General features: G+C 41.1%; 1 pseudogene; it reads right to left on the bottom strand.

Moving 5' to 3' along the window:
• Positions 1–18,878: 18,878 nt before the first annotated feature.
• LOC139355885 (peptidyl-prolyl cis-trans isomerase A pseudogene) lies at positions 18,879–21,368 on the bottom strand (annotated as a pseudogene).
• Positions 21,369–22,213: the final 845 nt, after the last annotated feature.

Here is a 22,213-nt window from a genome sequence, read left to right as displayed (position 1 = left end):
CGGGAGGCGGAGCTTGCAGTGAGCTGAGATCCGGCCACTGCACTCCAGCCTGGGCGACAGAGCGAGACTCCGTCTCAAAACAAAAAAACAAAAAAACAAAAAAACAAAAACAAAAAAACAAAAACAAAAAAAAAAAGAGTGGGGGAGATTACAAAGAACCTTCTTAAGAGTGGGGGAGATTACAAAGAAACTTCTTAAGGGTGGGAGAGATTACAAAATACATTGATCAGTTAGGGTGGGGCAGAAACAAATCCCAATGGTGGAATGTCATCAGTTAAAGCTATTTTCACTTCTTTTGTGGATCTTCAGTTGCTTCAGGCCATCTGGGATGTATATGTGCAGGTCACAGGGGATATAATGGCTTAGCTTGGGCTCAGAGGCCTGATAGAAACATTTGAAATGTTTTCTAAAAAGTTTAAAAAAAAAAAAAAGTTGGTTATCTTACTACTTCTGCGGCTAAGGAATTCAAGAGCAGTGTGGACGGGTGTTTGCCGATCCAGGTCTCAGGTGCAGTTGCAGCCAAAACATTGGTAGGGGCTGCAATCTTCTGAAGGTCGGACTGGGGCTGGAGGATCTGCTTCCAAAATGGCTCATGTTACCTTGGAAATCACACGATTTATAAATTTGGAAAGGAGAGGAGACGTTATTTCTTATATAGGGTTATAGCCTGCAAGGTGGCCATTTTGAGAGGGTGGGAAGCATAGCCTCCAGTCAAAGCTCTAAAAGCAGGCACTTTCTATGTTTACTTATAATCCTTATAATCCCACCACCCAGGTACTTTCATTATTAAAGTTCCCTTCTAGCTGTTTTCTATATAACCCATATAAAACAGGGAGAGGTAGGACAGGAATTTAAACTGAATGGGTTGGTCAGGTGAGAAGTATTTACTCAACAGGTTTTAGGAAAAACGATGAATATTCATGACAGTGGTCCTAACACATGCACATTGATCAAACATGCATTTTATGTCCAATGCCATTCACCTTGGGACTTCACATTTGAATGCATTACAGTTAGGCCCCATGCATCAAAAGGGCTTTTCAGAAGGCCCTCAAGTGCACCGCCTCTGTAAACCAGCCAGAACTGGTCCGTGGTCAGTGGTCTTCTTACCAGGAGAAAGGTACTGACATTAGTCTTTTGTCCAAAGCTGTAGCTTTGGTTTGTGGAACAGGGGGTCAGTTAGTCAGCGTCTGGCAGTGGAAGAGCTTTAAATTGTTATAATATTGCTTATCTTGAGGCCAGTGCTTGTTTAGGTGCTAGAGGAAAAGAAAAACCTTGCAGCAGTTAGAACAAAGTCTATTCTTTAAGCACAGGGGCACGTGATTTAACCCTTACCTGGCATGACCTTAGGTCCAATTTCTATTTCAGTATCTTACACCACCAAGGGTCCATTCTGTCAGTCTTATGATCACTATTTAACATTAATGCTAGTTAGTCATTGTGTCTAAACAGCAAAAGGGAGAGGTTATAACAAGGTGTATCTGACCTGTCTCATCATGGCTGGAAATTTAGTTTTAAAGGTTTTTCCGGGGTGCTTTTGGCCAAGAGGGGGATTGTTCAGTCAGTTGAGGGGCTTAGGATTTATTTTTAGTTTACACTCACATGGTTAGCAAGGCTGTCTTGGCAGCAAGCCTCAGTCCCTCCTACATAGACTTTGCCATCATGCTACTTGAGTGTCCTTAAAGCATAGCAGCTGGCTTCTTGTAGGAGATCCAAGAGAAAGAGAAAGACAGGCTGGGCATGGTGGCTCATACCTGTAATCTCAGCACTTTGGGAAGCCGAAGTGGGCAGGTCACCTGAGGTCAGGAGTTCGAGACCAGCCTGGCCAACATGGCGAAACCCCGTCTCTACTAAAAACACAAAAATTAGCCAGGAGTGGTGGCAGGCACCTGTAATTCCAGCTACTGGGGAGGCTGAGGCAGGAGAATTGCTTGAACCTGGGAGGCGGAGGGTGCAGTGAGCCAAGAAGGTACCACTGCACTCTAGCCTGGGTGACAGAGCAAGACTCCGTCTCAAAAACAACAACAAAAAAGAAAGAGCAAGACAGATGGAACTGTATCTTTCGTGATCCTGCCTCTGAAGCCACATTCTGTTGCTTCCATGATATCCTATTGGTTATACAACCCTGTTCAGTGTGGCGGGAGACTACATAAGGGTGCAAAACCCAAGAGACAAGAGTCAATAACACATGTATACGGCTTAACAATCCAAGCATTATCACCAAGCTTATCATCAAAAATAACAGTTGCTGGCATATACTGTTAACTTATTTATCCTATTCTCCTTTTGTCTACTTTCAATTTCTTTCTTTCTTTTTTCTTTTCTTTTCTTTTCTTTTTTTTTTTAAGAGACAAGGTGTCACTCTGCTACCCAGACTAGAGTGCAGTGGTGTGATCACAGTTCACTGCAGCCTCAAACTCCTGGGCTCAAGCAATCCTTCCACCTTGGCTTCCCAAAGTGTTGAGATTACAGGTGTGAACCACTGTGCCCAATCCTATCTTTTTTTCTAAATAAAATACTTGCAACACATATTACTAGTTTTTCAGTTCCTACTTCTTCTTACCTATCAGTTGACTTTCCACTGTGGAAGATGTAGCGTTAGATCCCCTATATTTTTCTTCTAGCCCTACACTTTACCATATATTTCCTTCGACTTCCCAATATATTAATAATTAGATAACTATTTTTTGGTTAAATCAATATAGTATGTTCTTAAAAATTATGTCCATGTAGATGTTGTTTACAAGGAAGCTATGTTGCATGCTATAATACATTTCCTTGTGTTCGTTTTTCCTAGAGTTATTAATTGCCCCATATTTCACTTGTTTAGTATTTTGTGCACCTTTCATCTTCAATATATCCAAGAGAATTTTAACAAAAAATCTTAAGCTGGGCACAGTGGCTCACGCCTGTAATCCCAGCACTTTGGGAGGCCAAGGCATGTGGATTGTTTGAGCCCAGGAGTTTGAGACCAGCCTGGGCCAACATGGCAACACTCCATCTCTACAAAAAAAAAAAAACAAAAAAAAAAAAACAAAAAAACCCACTTAGCTAGGTGTGGTGATGTGCACCTGTAGTCCCAGCTACTCTGGAGGCCAAGATGAAGGGATGGCTTGAGCCCAGGAGGCAAAGGTTGCAGTGAGCCAGGATCGCACCATTGCACTGCAGTCTGGGCAACAGAGTGAGAACCTGTCTCAAAAAACTAACTAAATAAAAACAAATTAAAAATCTACTTCGAAGTGTTCAAACAGTATGGTGGCTCACATTCACCCATATCCCCTACCCCATCCACTCTCAAATAAACATCTTTTTTGGGGCCCTCTGTCTTCTTGCACAGGTTTGGTCTGCTTCTCTGGAGGACTGCTGCACCATTGCCCTGGGATTTTCCCCATCAGGAAATCCTAGGGATTCTTTCTCCTCCCTCTTGCAGGATTCCCTATTTCATGAATGTCTCTCTTCCCGTTTCTTTATTAATTGACTTATTTTGGTGAAGAACATCATCCAGCAGCTTTTCGTGAAGCAGTATATGAAACTTAAATTTTTGAGACCTTATAATATTTGAAGACGTCTTTATTCTATCTACATTTAAACCATAGAGTATGAAATTCCAGTTTTGAGATAACTTCCCAGCATCCTGAAGGCATCACTCCATTGTCTTTAACCTTCTGGGGCTGCTGCTGTTGGGCAGTCCAGTGCTGCCCTGTCTTTCATGTCATAGTATGCCTGAGGTGTCTACTAATTCTCAATTGATTATTCCTATTTAAAAGTGAGATTCTAAAATCTTTGTTTGGAAGCTTCATGTGAATAGATGAGAACTTTTGACTTTTTCGTTTCCCTGTAGGGTGATCAGATGGGAAATGCTTTGTTGGAAAACTCCCAAAGGCCATTAACGCTGGTTCTTTTCTCTTGGGCTCATTCATTTCCCTAGAGAAAAAATCCTCCGACTTCCTGCCTATTAACATTCCATGCACAAGATAGGGGAGAAGACTGGAGATAGGGTGTCACCATTCAGTATGTGGACATTTACTTACACACTCATGTTCAGTTGCACCTGGTGTCCCACATTCAGAGGGAGACTCAACCTCTAGTTTTCCGTGGGGGCAGGGTAGAGGCGATTGCTCAGCTGTGGAGAAGAGGGGATCCTTAAATATAACTACTCCTTGTAACCATTTTTTTACCTCTGTTTTTAGAGGTACCTGGAACCTCCAATCCCGGTGCCTTTTTGGAGTTGTAGTGTGAATTGGTTTGCTTCTTCTTGGCTTCCTTGCCATTCCCACTGCCCGCTCTTGTGGTCGCAGGTTCTGCTCTGGCTACTGAGTCAAGTGCCATTGGTCTATCTGCTCTCCAGCTTCCAAAATGATGTCCATATCACTCATCTGAGATCTTTCCTCTCATATTGTGGCATTATACTTGTTTCTTTCTTTCTGCAATTTTAGTAGGCAGTATGGGTGGGAAGAAAGACGAATACGTATGTTAAAGTTACCATGCTTAACCAGAAGTCTTTTCATAGGTTTCTATGCCGCCGTCGTGGTGGTGGTGGCGGTTGTTTTTGAGACAGGGCGGTCTCTGTCACCCTGGCTGGAGTGCAATGGCATGATCACGGCTCACTGCAACCTCTGTCTCCCGGGTTCAAACGATCCTGCAACCTCAGCCTTCTGAGTAGCTGGGACTACAGGCGTGCACCACCACGCCCGGCTAATTTTTGGTTTTGTAGAGACGAGGTCTCACCATGTCTCCTCAAACTCCTGGACTCAAGTGATCTGCCCACTACAGCCTCCCAAAGTGCTGAGATTACGGGCATGAGCCACTGCTCCCAGCCTCTATGCTGTTTTTTATTTCATTTTTTGGTAACTTACCAATTTATGTTCTTTCTCCACTGATAAGATTATTCCTCTTTCTTTACGGATATTTAGGAGCTCCGTACATATAAAGGTATGATTATTTTAAATCTATTGTTTTCGTTTCAATGAGTTTTTAAAGCATGTTCTGAATTTTCTGGTGGACCAGTGTACTGGCAAGAATTTTTATTGCCTGCATTTGCATTTGTGAAGTTTGAGAACTAAAGCCTAAATGATATCATGGCACACCCTATAAATGAAGAGTTTATAACATCTTGAATAAAGTGGCAGAAGAATTGAATCAGCCATGGCCTATGATAATATAAATATGCAGAATTCTAAAGATCCTATTCTCTGGCAGACAGTACCATTTTCATATTTGAAAGTGGTTGTATGGAGTGTTCTGTGTCTGTATGCACCAAATAAAACAGTCTATTAGCAGGGAAGAATGCTTTTCTTCCCACTTCCAGAAATAATTGAATTAGATCATATTGAATGTATGTTTAAATAATGCTACAACGCTAATGTTCTCCTCCAATGACTAAAACAGCTTTATAGAATTATTATTTGAAGACTGCTTCTTGGTAAAATTTTAATGATCAGTTCTAATTTTCCGGGAGTTATAAAATAAAAGCTTAAAGTTTTTTATATTGTTTTATACAATGCACTTGTATAAACAACCTTTCTTGGCATTAGGGTTTTAAAAATCAAGTTCAGAAACAGATGAAATACCAAAACAGTTCTAAGAAGAGATCTTTCTGCTATGAAACCTGACATCAGTAACTGCAAACAACTAACAATACCTGTCACATTACATTCCAGTTGTTCATATCAATTTTATTAGTTTTGTAGTTTGGGGGTATTTAACTTTTAGATTTGTGTATTAGTCGGGGATCTCTAGAGAAACAGAACAACAGGGCATGCGTGTGCTTGCGCGCGTGTGTGTGTGTGTGTGTTTGTGTAGAGAAAGATATTTATTTTAAGAAATTGGCTCACACTAGCTGGGCACAGTGGCTCATGCCTATAATCCCGGCACTTTGGGAAGCTGAGGCTGGAGGGAGGATCGCTTGAGCCTAGGAGTTCAAGACCAGCCTGGGCAATATAGCGAGACGCTTGTGTCTGTTTTTAAAAATTTGTTATATATTAAAAAAAAAAGAAATTGACTCACATAATTATGGAGGTTGGCAAGTCCAAAATCTGTGGGGCAGGCCAACAAGCTGGAGACCCAGGGGAAAGCTGTTGTACAGTTCGAATCCAAATGCCCTCTCCTGACAGAATTCCTTTTTGCTGGGGAGAAAGCAGTCTTTTTCTATTAAGGCCTTCAACTGATTGCACGAGGCCCACCTGTATTATGGAGGGTATCTGCCTTGCTCAAAGTCCACTGACTCAAATGCATTAATTTCATCTAAAAGAAAACCTTCACAGTAACATTTAAGATAATGTTTGCCCAAATATCTGGGTACCATGGCCTAGCTAAGTTGACACATAAAATTAAACATCACAATTTGCTTTGGTTTTGAAGTTGTATAAGAGCCACAAGAATCAGAATTTCAAATCTTGCCTTAAACACATATTTTTGAAGTGTTGTAATAAAATATAATAAACACATAATTTTGAAGTGTTATAAAAACTTTAACAGCACTGGGTCGGTTGTGGGGGAGTAGAGGGGGTCTGTACTTTTTTTCTTTTAAAAGCATCTGAACTGTCCTCAGGCTGAAGAGCACTGTCTTCCAGAAATGAAAAGCTTGTTAAATATTTTCCCCAAAAAACTTAAAAGCAAAAGATGAATCCTGCTTCTGTCCATAACACAGACAGGGAACTTGCTGGCAGTTCCATCCAGGCCCTGGGCTTCAGGGTTTTAGAAGTGTGGCTCTGCTTATTTACACAATATATGATCTGCTTTTTTCTCTTAACATTTGGAATAAGGCTCTATGTCTTCCTTTGTAAAAGATGTTTTCCCTATTGGTTTGATTTCTATGAAATTGATTTCAGTGAAACATAACAAAGTTATTTACAATGATCACTGGAAATAACAGCTACAATATGGCCTGAAAAAGAACATTGCGAACCAGCATTAAGATGTGTTGAGGGTAATGGTGTATTACGAAGTTCACATGTATTTAGCAAAATATTTTATATGAAAGGATCCTTTTGCTTCTTTATCCTCAATTCCTGAGTAAAAAACACATCCCATGAATGTCATCTCATGCAGAAAAGAGAACTGAACTAACAGTTTCATTAGAATAGAAAAATCATCTGAGTAAAAATACCAGATGATTTATTAAGCAAACCCCTACCCACTGCCTTAAAACCCTAGGCTTGCTGTCATTTAGATTTCCTGTCAGGAATGCTCATATTTCAGCTATAAATAGAACATGGCAGCAGAGAGAGCAGCTTTTTAATGAGGTCATTCCAGAGTCTGCATGATTTATTTTCTTTGAGTCTTTGCCATTTTTTGCTTCAGATGTGTCCCCTTCGTGATGATGATGCAATGTGACAGAATCATACTAGACTTCCAGAGCACTACCCTTGCCGCCCGAGTGCCCGCTCTGCCTCCTCCTTCCTCTCCCTCTCTGTCCTCCTTTGCACACTTGCTCTTCAGAGCCTCTTGCAAAGAGGCAGCAGCCAGAGGCTTCCATCATATGTTTAGAGACCACCGATTGGGTCTCACTTTTGGTCACTCTCCCATCGGACGCTAAATATGCCAACTGGAGCTTGGCTCATGTCTGGCTCTCCTAATGTTGTTTACCTTCTTTCCTGAACTTTATGATCGATGATAGGGGTGTGAGAAGTGTGGAATAATGGAGACAGACATAAGACTAATAAATTAAAAGCAACTGGGTGAACTGAGAGTTTTCCCATCTTCCTTACTAAACCTGACTCTATAATACTCCTACTAGCTTCTAAAAGAATAACAGAAATGGAAAAGATCATCTCTAGTCAATACCCCTTCACTCGATGTGATTTTCCAGATGCTGGGAAGGGCCCTCCAACCCCAGCTCCCCACTCTCCTGCCCCTGTCATTGGTGCATGATTATACTTACCTAGCGGACAGAAGCCTTTGTTCCCAGTGGTGACAGCTTTGTTGACTCTGGAGGCTTTAGGGTTCCCTGATTCTAGCAACACCCTGAAAGACACACCAACAGTCCTTCCCAATCTCCTTGTGATCTAAGTTAGAGCTCAGAGGAAGCACAGCTTCACAAGGTCCATCCTCCCCAGCGGCATTCCTAGGCCCTCCAGCCAGCCCATCCTCTGCCTTCATCCCAGGGTTGTTTGGCTCCTATTGGGGGTCTATGGGCGGGAGCACCACAGCTGCATTACCAAGAACATTCCTGCCTCCTGGTCTAGAGGCCTGAAAAAGGCTGGCTGTTTTCACAACTCATTTAGCAGGAGCACCTGACCTGACCTGAGCCCTCCTGGTGGAAAACCCAGCCAGGTCTTCTGTGAGGTGTTTTGGTCTGTACTTGTCGGCTGATGGACAGCTGCGTCCATCAGTATCCCTTTCCCGGCAGGGAACTACTTGAGGGTCCTCAGGACTGCACTTCTTTGTCTTTGTATCTCCAGTGCCTAGCACAGGAGGGGCACGTAATAAGTGCCCTATAAATATTTGCTGAGTTTAATTGAATCTTTATTTGAACACTGAGGGAAAAAGCAAGTGACATCGCATGGAACGATCCTTCAGGACGGGGAAATTCATCTTCCTGTTCACTGATCCTCTCTTCTGTTCATGGAATTAGTCCTTCATTTAATTAACATGTATCAAGGGCCAACTAAGCCTAGGTTTCAGGCTTTCTGCTGTGTCTCAGGAAAGTAGAAGAGCAATAGGCAATCTCTGTGCTTGCATAGTTCATAGCCAAGTAGGAAAGACAGCTAATAAGGCAGGATTTTAGTACAGTGTGATAAGAGTGCTGATAAAGGTACATACGTCACAAAAGCACGAAGCTAGGCATCTAACCTCGCTGTCTGGAAGGGACATTGAGGCAGAGAGAACAGTGAGAACATCGGCATGAAGATGTGGGAGACATGAAGTTTTGTGCAAACAGCTCAGTGAGGCTCCAGTGTGGCCATCACAGGAGGATGATCATGGGAGAGACACAGAAGGAAGCAAGACAGGAGCAGTTAACGAGGCCCAAGCAAGGGGACCTTGCCTACATGCTAAGGAGGCTGGGCTCTGTCCCAGAGCACCGCAGGAGGTGATTAAGCTGGATAGTGACAGGATCAGATTTGCATTTACTGTAAAGTCAGGTGTAGTGGCTCACACCTCTAATCCCAGCACTTTGGAAGGCCGAGGTGGGAGGATCGCTTGAGGCCAGGAGTTCAAGACCAGTCTGGGCAACATAAGGAGACCTCATCTCTGCAACAATAACAAAAAAGAAAGATGACTTTAAACACTAAAGACATTATTGCTTGTGCATAGAGGATGGTTGAACGTAATTACTGTGAGATGGATAGTCTTCTCCATGGGGTCCTAGCTTCATGCTCTGGACAATTGAATGAAAGAGACAGCCCTTAGGAGAGAAAATAAAAGCTGAAAATGACCTGAGTTTTACTACAATTGTACATGTTACTGTATGACTCCACGCGGCTCCTGTCTACTTCCGCCAAAACGGCACCACCTTCCTGTTCCTAGGGAATCCCCCTAAGATAGAGGGTGGCAATGTTACTTCCTTCCATTTTGTTAGAGGCCTTGGGTCCATGAAGTGTGGTCCCCCTCCCTGCGACTTCCTGGGGAGGGCCTTTCTGAGGCAACTAGAAAATGAGACATTCTCTTCCTCTCCATTCAGTGCCAGAAGACGAATGGGGGATTATAGGACTAATGGCCATGAACAGCGTGAAGAGGAGACAGACATGCTCCAGGGAGTGAAGGCGGTGTCTGCAGAGCATTCGGAGGCCCAACTCTCTGTTGTTCCAGGAAAATTAAGGTGGGAATCAGGGTATGTTTTGCCAACCCCAGCAGAGATCTTCTGTTCCAGATAGGGCTCCCATTTGTGTCATCTGTGGCATGTCGCACCACCCTACTTCAAATATTATGACAAGGTAGCAACCAGACGCGTTGAAGGACTGTGAGGAAACAGGCAGTGCTAGAGTATTTCCTGCATAAGAAATGATATTTTCATTTTTAAAATCTACATTTCCCCTCTTGGCAGTGGCCCAGCGACACAGACAAGGGCTGTAACAATGACTAATGTGCAGCTCTTAATGTACCTGCTAACTACAAGTCAGGGCACTTTTACATCCATATCGCAAATCTTGATGTTTCAGTAGACAGTTACACGACAGCAGGCAATATATATTTTTTTTCCCCAGGGAATAAACTCCCCTGGAATAATATGGGAGGAGTCCTCGGCATGCCGATAGGTGTCAGCTCCTCCTGATGCAGGAGGGGACACCTTAGACCTGCCCAGTGGCCATCAAGCACCACTGGAGTTGAGCCTCCAGTGTCTGCTAATCTCAGCGTCATGAGCACCAGGGCCACCTCTGCTAGGTAGGGCCTGAAGTCTGTGGTCAGTCTGGGGAACTCAGGAGGACATCTGCCACTGTCACAGTGTTGCTGTGTGGACCCCGCCGATCTTAGTGCAGACCCCTGTCAGTTTGCCAAGGCAACAACCATCCCACGTGTGACAAGTGGCTTCTTCTCTGTGCCACACTCTGTACTGGGGTTCCCTATCCCCAGCAAATTGATCTGCTTCCCAAGGTAGTAAGATTCTTCAGATTCACTCAAGAGCCATTTCCCAAGGTGACCCCACGGCCCAGGGGTGTGTGGCTTGGATGGGCCCTAGTACTAAGTTCTAGTTCTGTGCTTAGAGCCAAACCTTTTTGGTCCTCTGACCAGTTGAGGACCCTCTGTTTCATCGTCCAAGCCACCTAGGCCCTTGCTTGTTTTATTACAAAGTTGCCCCCTAGAGTTTGGATCCTGGTTCTGATTTTTTTTTTTTTTTTTTAATCACCCTTTTCCTTCATGCTGAGCCACCTTTCAGTAGCTCCAATGCCCTTTTCTGCTCCTTTGCCTGAGTCAAGACCTTGCCCAGGCCGTGAAATACACTTTTACAGTCTGGCAACTCAACGGGGGACCTCTGCTTCTGGAAAGATACTTTCCCCTATTCTTCTCACTAAGTGCAGTTCAAAACCGTGGACTTTGTATACACAGTAAACATAAGAAGGCTCTGAAAGGTGGAGAGAAGAGGCAGACGGGCCAGGGACCTTGGGACCCAAGTGTCATAAGCTGAATTCTGTCCCTCCAAAATTCATAAGCTAACATTTTCATCCCCAGTGATTGCATTTGAGGATAAAGTCTTCAAAAAGGTAAGGAAAAATGAGGTCATTTAGAGTGGGCCCTGTTGTGCTGGACCCCTAATGACTTCAATAGAGACGGTGTCATGTTTGAGGGGCTGAAGAAGAGACCTGGAGCCAGTGCATGAGACATAGGGTTTATTGAGGGGACTTACATACAGGGTGGCCCAGTGGCGATGGGCTGGACAGGCAAACTGCGACCGCCTGTCAAAAGCATGTGGTTTTACAGCATTGTTACTTAGCACCCTCTCCCGGCAACCTCCATCTGGCAACCTTCATTCAATCCAAGACAAAGCCTACATTCCATGGCATGGGTCAGGGATTCCAATGCTCCTCACAGATAAGGAATGAATCTCTAGGTTGGCCATTCCAAGTTATTGCTGTCAGGTGCATCTGCCGTATAGGCCCTAATCCAATATGACGGGTGTCCTTTTAAGAAGAGGAGATTAGGACACAGGCAAATACAGAGGGAAGACCACGTGAAGACACTGGGAGAAGACAGCCATCTGCAAGCCAAGGAGAGGGGCCTCAAAAGAAGCCAATCTTGCTGACACCTTGATCCCAGACTTCCAGCCTTCAGAGCTGTGAAATAATACATTTCTGTTGTTTAAGTCAACCAGTCTGTTGTACTTGTTATGATAGCCCTAGACAACTGATATACCAAGGAATTACACAGTGGTGAGTTTCTTTAGCCTTACGTATTCCAGACATGGAATTCAAGAAGCCAGCAACCCGAAAACACCAACAGGTTTAGACCAAAAAACAAGCCCCCAACAAAAGCCCACTTACCTAGCCAAAAGACAAGGAAAGCGTCAACCTAGCAATGCAGAGACATTTTAGATAATAACAGCTCCACTCCAGACAAACATTATAGAGAAAACTGTGGCCTCACCCGTATCCATGCCTGCAAAAGCCAAGCAGGGAGCCTAGACTTCCAGACTCATCAGGCTGTAACGAGGTGTTCCTAGTTCTCTCACTGGGTTTGTGTCTGAGAAGGCTGAGTCCGGAGCAGGAACTTCCATTCCTGTAGGGTGGTAAAAAGCCGCTCTCCCCTGGTGTCTCTGAAGGCCACATAGGGAGGTGCAATGAGACACTCCTAACACTCTCAGCCAGGGACGTATCAGTGGAGGCCTAGCGAGGTCTGGAACACCCATCCCTGCCCAGAGAAATGAGGAGGCTCCTCCCTCAATTATCACCAGAGTCCAACTGGGAAACCTGGTCTTCTCCCGCCAGGCGCTCCCCCTTATTCCTGCCAGAGCAGTGTCAAAGGGAGCCAGCTGAATTAGCCCACCAAATTGTATTAGCCAATGTAATATGTAGCCAACTAAATATTTACTACATAAATCTTACTGAGAATCTCATAATATAAAACAAAAATGTCCAGATTTTAGTAGGAAATGACTCAGCATATCAAAAACAGGAAGATCTCAAGTCAAATGACAAAAGACATCAATGGATGCCAGCACCAAGGTGACAGAGACGTTAGAATTATCTGAAAAAAAAAAATTTAAACATTTTATGTTATTTATCTATTTATTCTTATAAACAGAAACAGGGTCTCACTATATTGATCAGGCTGGTCTCAGAGTCCTGACCTCAAGTGATCCTCCTGCTTCATTCAGCCTCCCAAAATGCTGGGGTTACAAGCTGGAGCCACTGCACTGGACCAGACAAAGATTTTCTAAAGCAGCCATCATAAACATGCTTCAGTGAGCAATTACAAACAGGCTTGAAACAAATGAAAAATAGACTCTGCAAAGAATAGAATGTTTCAGCAAAGGAATAGAAGATACAAAGAAGGACCAAATGGAAATTTTAGAAGTGAAAAATGCAATAACCACTATACAATGTATAAAAACAGAGTGGATGAACTCACTAGCAGAACAGAGGGGACAGAAGAGAGGATCAGTGAACAGGAAGATAGAAACATAGAAATTATGAAATCTAAACCACTGGAAAAAGTGAACAGAGCTTCAGGGACCTGCAGGACCCTAACAAAAGATGTAACATTCGTGACATTGGAATCCCAGAAGAAGAGGGGAAAAATGTTGAGGCTGAAAAAGTACTAGAAGAAATAATGGCTGAAAACTTCCCAAGTTGGGAAAAGACATCGATCTATAGAATCAAGAGGCTAATCTAACTCCAAACAGGATAAACCTAAAGTAATACACACGTAGGCTCGTTGTAGCCAAACTGCTGAAAACTAAAGACAAAGAAAAGTCTTGAAAGCAGCATGAGAAAAATGCCTTACCTGAAGGAAAAAATAGCTCCAATGACAGAGGATTTCTCATCAGAAACCATGGAGTGAAGGAAGTGGCACAACATCTTTTAAGTACTGAAAGAAAAAAACTGTCAAGCTAGAATCCTGTAAACAGTGAAAACATTTTTCAAGAATGAAGGAAAAATCAAGACATTCTTAGACAATGGAAAACTAAGAAAATTGGTCACCAGGAGACCTACCTTAAAAAAATGACTAAAAGAAATTTTACCTAAACAGAAGGGGGAAAAAAAAAAAAAGGAATCTAGGGACATCAAGACAGAAGACAGGCTATAGTAAGCAAAAATACCAGTAAATATGATATACTTTCCTTCTTCTTTTGATTTTCTATATTATGTTCGACAGTTGAAGCAAAAATTATAACACTCTTTGATGTGGTTCTAAATGTATGTATAGCAAATATTTAAAACAATTATAATAGGGCATATAAAGGGATGTACATTTAGGTAAAGTTTCTATCCTTCACAGGTAACTTACTCAACTTGATAAAGAACATCTACCAAAATATCCTGTAACTATACTTAATGGCAAAAGACTGAAGGTTTTCCCAAAAAGACTAGGAACAAAGCAATGATGTCCACTCTCACCACTCCTATTCAATGTAATGCTGAAAGTTCCAGCCAGTGGAATAAGGCTAGAAAAAGAAATAAAAATATGTGGGCTGGAAAGGAAGAAATAAAATCGTCCCTACTTGCAGATGACAGGATTGCCTGTATAAAAAATATGAAAGAATCTATATAAAATCTCCTATCACTAGTAAGTGATTTCAGCAAGGTCACAGGATACAAGGTAAAAATACAAAAGTCAAATGCTTTTCTATATACTAGCAATTAACACATGGTCATCAAAATTAAAAATATAATACTATTTACAATCATACAAAATAAAATGAAATATTTAGCTGTGAATCTAACAAAATATGTATAGTGCCTGTATGCTGAAAACTACCAAACACCAATGAAAAAAATAGAAGAATATCTAAATAAATGATGAGGCATATCATGTTCATAATTGGAAGATGCAACATTGTAAAGGTGTCAATTCTCCCCAAAATGATATGCTGTTTTAATACAACTCCTATCAAAATCCCAGCAAGATTTTTGTAGATATAGGCAGATTATTCTACACTTTATATGGAGAGGCAAAGGGACTAGAATAACTAAAACAATCTTGAAAAAATCTGAGGAATCAGTCTACCCATTTTCATGACTTACAGTACAGCCACAGTAATCATGACTCTGTGGTATTGGCACAGGCAGAGACACGTAGATCAATAGAACAGGTAGAGAACCCAGAAATAGATCCATACAAATTTACCCAAATAATTTTTGACAAAGCAATTCAATGGGGGAAAGATCACTTTTTCAACAAATGGTGCTTGAGTAATTGGACATCTGCAGAAAAAAACAAAAAACAAAAAACAAAAACCACCACAACCTAAATTTCATACCTCATACAAAATTAACTCAAAATAGATTACAGACTTAAATGTAAAATGGAAATCTGTAAAAGGTTAAGATTAAAAGAAACAGGAGAAAATCTTAGAGGTAGGCAAAGAGTTCTTAGACTTGACAACAAAGCATGATACATAAAATTTAAAATTTATAAAAAGGACTTTATCTAAATGAAAGACTTTTGCACTAAGAAAGACACTTAGGAGGATGAAAAGGCAGCCTACAAACTAGGGGAAAATATTTGCAGACCACATATGTGAAAAGAACTAGTAAGCAGCACATGTAAAGAACACTCTGGGGACCAAGGCGGGAGGATGGCTCGAACCCAGGAGTTTGAAACTGCAGAGAGCAATGATGGCACCACACTGCACTCCAGCCTGGGCAACAGAGCAAGATCTTGCGGGGGAAAAAAAAACCCTCTCAGAACTCAACAATAAAATTCAAACAATCCAATTGGCAAAAAGCATGAAGAAATATTTCACCGAAGACAAACTACAGATGGCAAGTAAGCACTTGAAAAGATGTTTGGCCGAGCGCGGTGGCTCACGCCCGTAATCCCAGCACTTTGGGAGGCTGAGGCGAGCAGATCACTTCAGGTCAAGAGTTCAAGACCAGCCCGGCCAACATGGTGAAACCTCATCTCTACTAATAACACAAAAATTAGCCAGGCATGGTGGCAGGCACCTGTAATCCCAGCTACTCAGGAGGCTGAGGCAGGAGAATCCCTTGAACCCAGGAGGCAGAGGTTACAGTGAGCTGAGATCATGCCACTGCACTCCAGCCTGGGTGACAGAGCGAGACTTTGTCTCAAAAAAAAAAAAAAAAAAGAAAGAAAGAAAAAGAAAAAAGAAAAGATGTTCAACATTATTAACCATTAGAGAAATACAAATTTTAAAACACACCTATTAGAATAACTAAAATTTTAAAAAGTCGTTATTTTTAAATGGGGCAAATAAAGGGAGGTAAATGTAGGTAAGGTTTCTATACAAGGGTAACTTAACTTGCTAAAGAACATCTACAGAAAAACCCCTATACCTAACAGTATACTTCATGGTAAGAGACTGAAGGTTTTCCCAAAAAGATCAGGAACAAAGCAAGGATGTCCATTTTTACCACTCTTATTCAACATAGTGCTGGAAAAATATAGTTGTTGCTATTTTTTATTTTAGTCATTCTGATAGGTGTGTTTTAAAATTTTTCCAGTTATTATTGAATGCTGAGGAGAATGAAGAAAAACTGGATCAAGATCTAGAAGGTTTCCCTTACCACAATTTAAATTGTTGGTGGGATTGTAAAGTGATATGGTCACTCTGAAAAACATTTTGGTAGTTTTAAAAAATATTAAGCCTGCCACTACCATGTATTCCTTGGCCTTTACCTTACAGAAATGAAAAGTACGTTCACATAGAAACCTGTATATGAATGTTTATAGACATTTTATTCATTATATCCTAATATTGGAAATAATCCAGATGTTCTTCAGTGGGAATATGGTTAAACAAACCATGGTACAGCCATACCGTGGAATACTACTTAACAGTAAAAAGATACAAACCTTAATTCAGGCAACAACCTGGATGAAGCTCCAGGGAATTATGCCGAGTAAAAAAAGTGTGTGATTTATATATTATTATTATTATTATTATTGACAGAGTAGTGCTCTAAATTGGCTAAATTGTAGTGGCACAATCTCAGCTCACTGCAACCTCCACCTCCCGGGTTCAAGCAATTCTGGTGCCTCAGCCTCCCAAGTAGACGGGATTACAGGTGCACACCACCATAACAAGCTATTTTTTTCTTTCTTTTTTTATTTTTTTTATTTGTTTTAGTAGAGATAGGGTTTCGTCATGTTGGCCAGCCTGATCTTGAACTCCTGGCCTCAAGTGATCCACCCACCTCAGCTTCCCAAAGTGCTATATTCTTGAAAGTATAGAAATTACAGAAATGGAGAACAGCCAGTGAGTGGCTGCCAGGGACTAATAAGGGGCTGATGGTGGAAGGCAAGTGGATGTGGCTATAAAAGGGCAACATGAAGATCCTGGTGGTAATGGAAACCTTCTATATCCTGACTGTATCAATTCCAACATCTCCGTTGTGATATTGTGTTATAGTTTTGCAAGATGTTATCATTGAGTAAACTAAGTAAAGATTCATGGAATCCCTCCGTATCATTTTTTACAACTTTATGTGAATCTGCAGTTATCTCAAAATAAAAAATTTTGTTCAGTTGGGCATGATGGCTCAGGTGTTTCTCTCCAGCACTTTAAAAGTCCAAGGTGGTAGGATTGCTTGAACCCAGGAGTTCAAAGCTGCAGTGAGCCATGATTGTGCCACTGAACTCCAACCTGGGTGACAGTGAGACCTTGACTCAAAAAAAAATTATTTTGATTATAAAATCAAATTATAAAATCAAAAAATTATAAAATATTTTAATATAATAATTAATATAAAAATATTAAATATTTTATATAATGTATATAATATATAATTAATATAATAACTTATATTATATTAATTGCATAATTTTATATAATTATATTATAATTATATAATTAATATAATATAATTATATAAAATTATATATTTTACATTATATTAATATAATATAAAATATAATAATTTTATATAATTAATATAATAATATAAAATATTTAAAAATATTATAAAATCTTATAAAAGTTTTTTTTTAATTAAAAAAACCTTAGTGATTATTTCTAGCTTTATATGGTATGGTCAGTTCAGTGTTTCCTCCTGTTCCTCTCAGAAGCCAAACAAAAATAACAAAGAGAACAAGAAACAGACATTCCAACACCATCCTTGACAAAACTAGGAAAAAGCAGAAACCTCAAATCACGCGACAGTAGGAAGGGCAGTCTAACAGTGAAGGTCAAGTTGAAGTGCAAGCAGATGCAGAAGATGCAGATTTTTAAGAGGAAACCTGCAAAGGCCAAAGTGAAACAGTGGATGCAGACTGATGGTAAGGAAAAAAAAAACTCATGTGGACTCAGTTTGATTCCAAAGCAAAGTAGAGGAAGTAGAAGCTAAATAAGCCATTATACAGACAACCTGCGCCTTTAGGGAGCATTTTGTCAACGTGGCAGGATGGAGGAGAAAGACTGCATTGTGAATCACCCTCAGTAACTATCTCAGTTGCTGAAGGAAAAGTAATCATTAAAGAAATCATCCACATACACAATCTTGTAGGATGAAAAAAATTATTCTGACTGTACCAGACGAGAGAGTTTCCTCCTGCAAGTGATGAGTCCAGAAGGGACTCACTTCATTCAAAGATGAGTATTCAGAATGGAAAACCCCTCCCTGGGACTTATATTTTCTCCTTTTTCACTATAAGAAAAGGAAGGGGGGAAAGTTAAATGAAAGCAAGTAGCAAAACAGAACAAAACAAAAACCTCTTTGGGACTTCTGCTGATAGCAGTGGTGATGTGGTTTGGATGTGTGTTTCCTCCAAATCCCTTGCTGAAATGTAATCCCAGGGTTGAAGGTAAGGACAGGTGTTGAGGCCGTGGGGGTGAGTCTCTCAGGCTTGGTGCTGTCCTTGTGATAGGGAGTGAGTTCTTGCTCTGAGATCTGCTTGTTTAGAACAGCATGATGCCTCTTCTCCCCTCCCTTGCTCCTGCTCTTGCCTTGTGACTGCCTGCTGTCTCTTTGCCTTGCACCGTGGTTGGAAGCTTCCTGAGGTCATCACCAGAAGCAGGTGCTGGAGTCATGCTTGTGTAACCTACAGACCCTTGAGTCAGTTAAACCTCTTTTCTTTATACATTACCTGGTCTCAGGTATTTCTTTTTATTATTATTATTGTCATTTAGTTTTAATTTCATAATCATAAACTGAACTTTGCAATCCAGCTAGGCATGGAAGGGAACCCATGGAACCCAAAGGGAACTGCAGTGAGAACACAAAGATGATAGAATACTGTGAGCAAATGGGGTGCAGGGTGCTCCCCTGAGCTACAGAAGGAATGATCTGGTGGTTAAGATAAAACACAAGTCAAACTTATTAGTGTTGTCCACGGTCAGCAATAGTGACCTCCTTGCTGGTCTTGCCATTCCTGGACCCAAAGCACTCCATGGCCTCCACAATATTCAGTTTCTTCTCTCACCTTGCCAGAGACCACATGCTTGCCATCTAGCCACTCAGTCTTGGCAGTGCAGACGAAAAACTGGGAATCATTTGTGTTGGGTCCAGCATCTGCTGTGGACAAGATGCCAGGACCTGTAGGCTTCAGGGTGAAGTTCTCGTCATGAAATTTCTCTCCACAGACGGACTTGCCACCAGTGTCATTATGGCATGTGAAGTCACCACCCTGCCACATAAGCCCTGGAATAATTCTGTGAAAGCAGGAATCCTTAAAACTGTATCTTTTCTCTCAATCGCTCAGAGCTCAAAAGGTTTCTGCTATCTTTGGAAACTTCTCTGCAAACAGATCAAAGGAGATGCAGTCCAAGGGCTCACCATCATGGTGATGTCGAAGAACACTGTGGGGTTGACCATGGCTGGTATTATGGGGCTCCTGACCGCAGCAGCATCTGCAAAGCCAAGTATTTCTTTATAGCAGCACAAGAATGGTCCACTACAAGTAGCATGAAGTTTTTCAGCAAACCTCCAACAAAAACTTTTTAAATAAAAACTGTAAAAACTTTTTTTAAACCACCTGAAGGCACTGGAGAATGACCCAAACGGATAGAAACTGCAGGATAATTTACTCTTGAGAGATGATTATAGGACTAAGAATTGCAAGTTTATGCTATATTTTCCCTGCAAATGTTTTCCATCCCCAACCCCAAATCCTGCTGCAGAAAATCACAGCCTTTCTAGTTAAAGGTGTCAGAAAAACAGAGGGTAGGGTTGGCAAAACAGGAGGAGATTTAGGAGTGAAATCCTGAAATCAGGAGAGTTCCAGAAGAAGTGAGCCCCAAAATATGAGTATAAATTCTGCCCAAACCTTTGGCTGACTGCTAAACTATGCATACGTAAGAGAGAGCCCAAGAGACTCAAAGAACTAGCAGTCAGATGTGAGAGAGAAAAGTGTTCTTGAACGCCTACATCAGGTGAGATATGCAAATGTGTCACTCTTTTAACTGCGCATTCCCAGCCGATGCACAGCTCAGGAGGCTGAAGCCTTAATGGCCTGCAGTGCCAGAAAACAGAGCTGGGGCTGGAGATCAGCTGGAAGCAAGGAAACCTCAGAGAGAATAAGTCCCAATATTTCAGTGTAAACTCCTCTCAAACTTTTGACTCACTGTTTAACTGCACAGATGGAACACATGTTCAGAGACAAGGCTATAAATGCAGCAGCTGGAAGAGAAAAGAAAACTGGGCAGAGATGTCAGCTGCTGCACTCTACAAGGGAGACAGTGTTTACAATCAGAATTCAGACAAGCAAGTTAATAGCTTAATAGAAAAAAGTTCAATAATCTTCAGAAGAATATAACACATTACAGAGTCATTGCAACATGTCACCTACAATATCAAGTTTTGAACTAAAAAATTGCCAGACATGCAAAGAAACAAGAAAGGGTGGTCCGTATTCGGGATACATGGAAGTTTATGGAACCTTTACTGAAAGTGAACTCAGATGTTAGGTTTAGCTGATAACGATTTTAAAGCAGCTATTATAATCATGCTCAGAGAATTAAAAGAAGCATGGTGTTGATGAGCAAACAAATAGCAAATCTCAATAGAGAAATTAAAATTATAAAAAAGAAACAAAAAAAAAACCTCCAGAGCTGAGAAGTACAACGGAAAGAAAAAAGAAATTTACTAGATAGGCTCAACAGCAGATGGGAGATGGCAGAATAAAGAATCAGTAAACTTGGAAGAAGATAAGCAGAAATTATCCAACCTGAAGAACAAAAAGAAAAACAAGTGAAGAAAAACAAGCGGACCCTCAGAGGCTTATAGAACAATATCAAGCAGTCCAACATAAGGCTTAACTGAAGGAGGAGGAGGAGAAGGAGAAGGAGGAGAAGGAGGAGGAGGAGGAGGAGGAGGAGAGAGACAGAAAGAGAGAGAGAGAGAATAGTCTTCATATTTCTTTATTTATCAAAAAAAAAAAAAGACAGAAAACTCCCGGTATCTGGTAAATGTGAGCATATCTGGTAAAGCCCCAGAAACCCTACATTGGAGACATTCAAAGAAAATCACACCCTGGTACAGAATATTCACTCACACCGCAGAATGCCAATGATAAAGAGAAAATCTTGAAAACTGTGAGAAAAATAAGATATTACATACAAGATAATTAACTTATAATTTCAGCTCTGACAAGAGAAGGGCTTGGAAGTCATTACTCCCATCCTTAGAACAAGAAAAAGCCAAACAAACCATCAGTTCATGACCTTTCTTGGACACATCAGAGAACTAAGTTTGCAGAGCAAACTGCCACCCCCAAATCTGGAGAGACAGGCAAGCCCAGAGAGTCACAAGGACACCTGCTCACCCGGAGCAGAAGCCGATGAAGGCATCAACTCTTAGGAACGTGTCCATGATGATTTTGACAAACTGCTGCAGTGAACTAGCATGAAAGTAATAAACTCCCGAGGCCTGCAGTTTTGAGGTGGGGACCTATGTTTTCATGGGTTTCACCTCCAGAAACCCCACCAGGTTCTCATGGTGAAGAGCCAGGAAAGATCCCTTCATGTCTCTGGCAGGAGTAGAAGAAGAAGCCAGGCATGGTGGCTCACGCCTGTAATCCCAGCACTTTGGGAGGCCAAGGTGGGTGAATCACCTGAGGTCAGGAGTTCGAGGAGTAGAAGAAGAACGAACATTGTGAGATGTGCCCAGAAGGTTTTTCACGACAATGAAAAACACTCTATAATAAAGGTGGTTGCTCTCGACTTTGTAATATCCATTTTTAACTAATCTAAATTCACCTTCAAATAGCACTATACTGCTTTTGTGTATTACATGTACCATATAGTGGGATTACCTTATAATTGAGATGATTTTTCTTATTTGTATATAAATAAATCTCAATTCCCAGATGGAGAAAATTATTTTCCGGGAAAATAAAAATTTACAAAACTGACTTTAGGAGAGACAAAAATCTAAATGGATCAATTACTATAGAAGAAATAGAGGAATTTGTCCAAGAGTTGCTTCCTAACTATCACTGAACTTTTACTCTAGCCCCCAAAAGAATCAGGCTCCAAGTTTTCACAGGGGAATTGCACCAAACTTCTCAGGAACAGATGGCTACAATGCACTTTCAAATGTTCCAGTGCATAGAAAAGGAAAAAAATCTTTTAAACTCTTTATACAAAGTTAGAAAATCAGTCCTAACAATGGTAGCCCCAAAATGAAAACTACAGACCAAATTTACTTATAAATAA

This window comes from Macaca nemestrina, chromosome 1 (assembly GCF_043159975.1).
Source record: "Macaca nemestrina isolate mMacNem1 chromosome 1, mMacNem.hap1, whole genome shotgun sequence".
Classification (NCBI taxonomy): domain Eukaryota; kingdom Metazoa; phylum Chordata; class Mammalia; order Primates; family Cercopithecidae; genus Macaca; species Macaca nemestrina.
The sequence above is the reverse complement of the archived record's forward strand: the minus strand, read 5'-3'. Positions and strand labels throughout refer to the sequence as shown.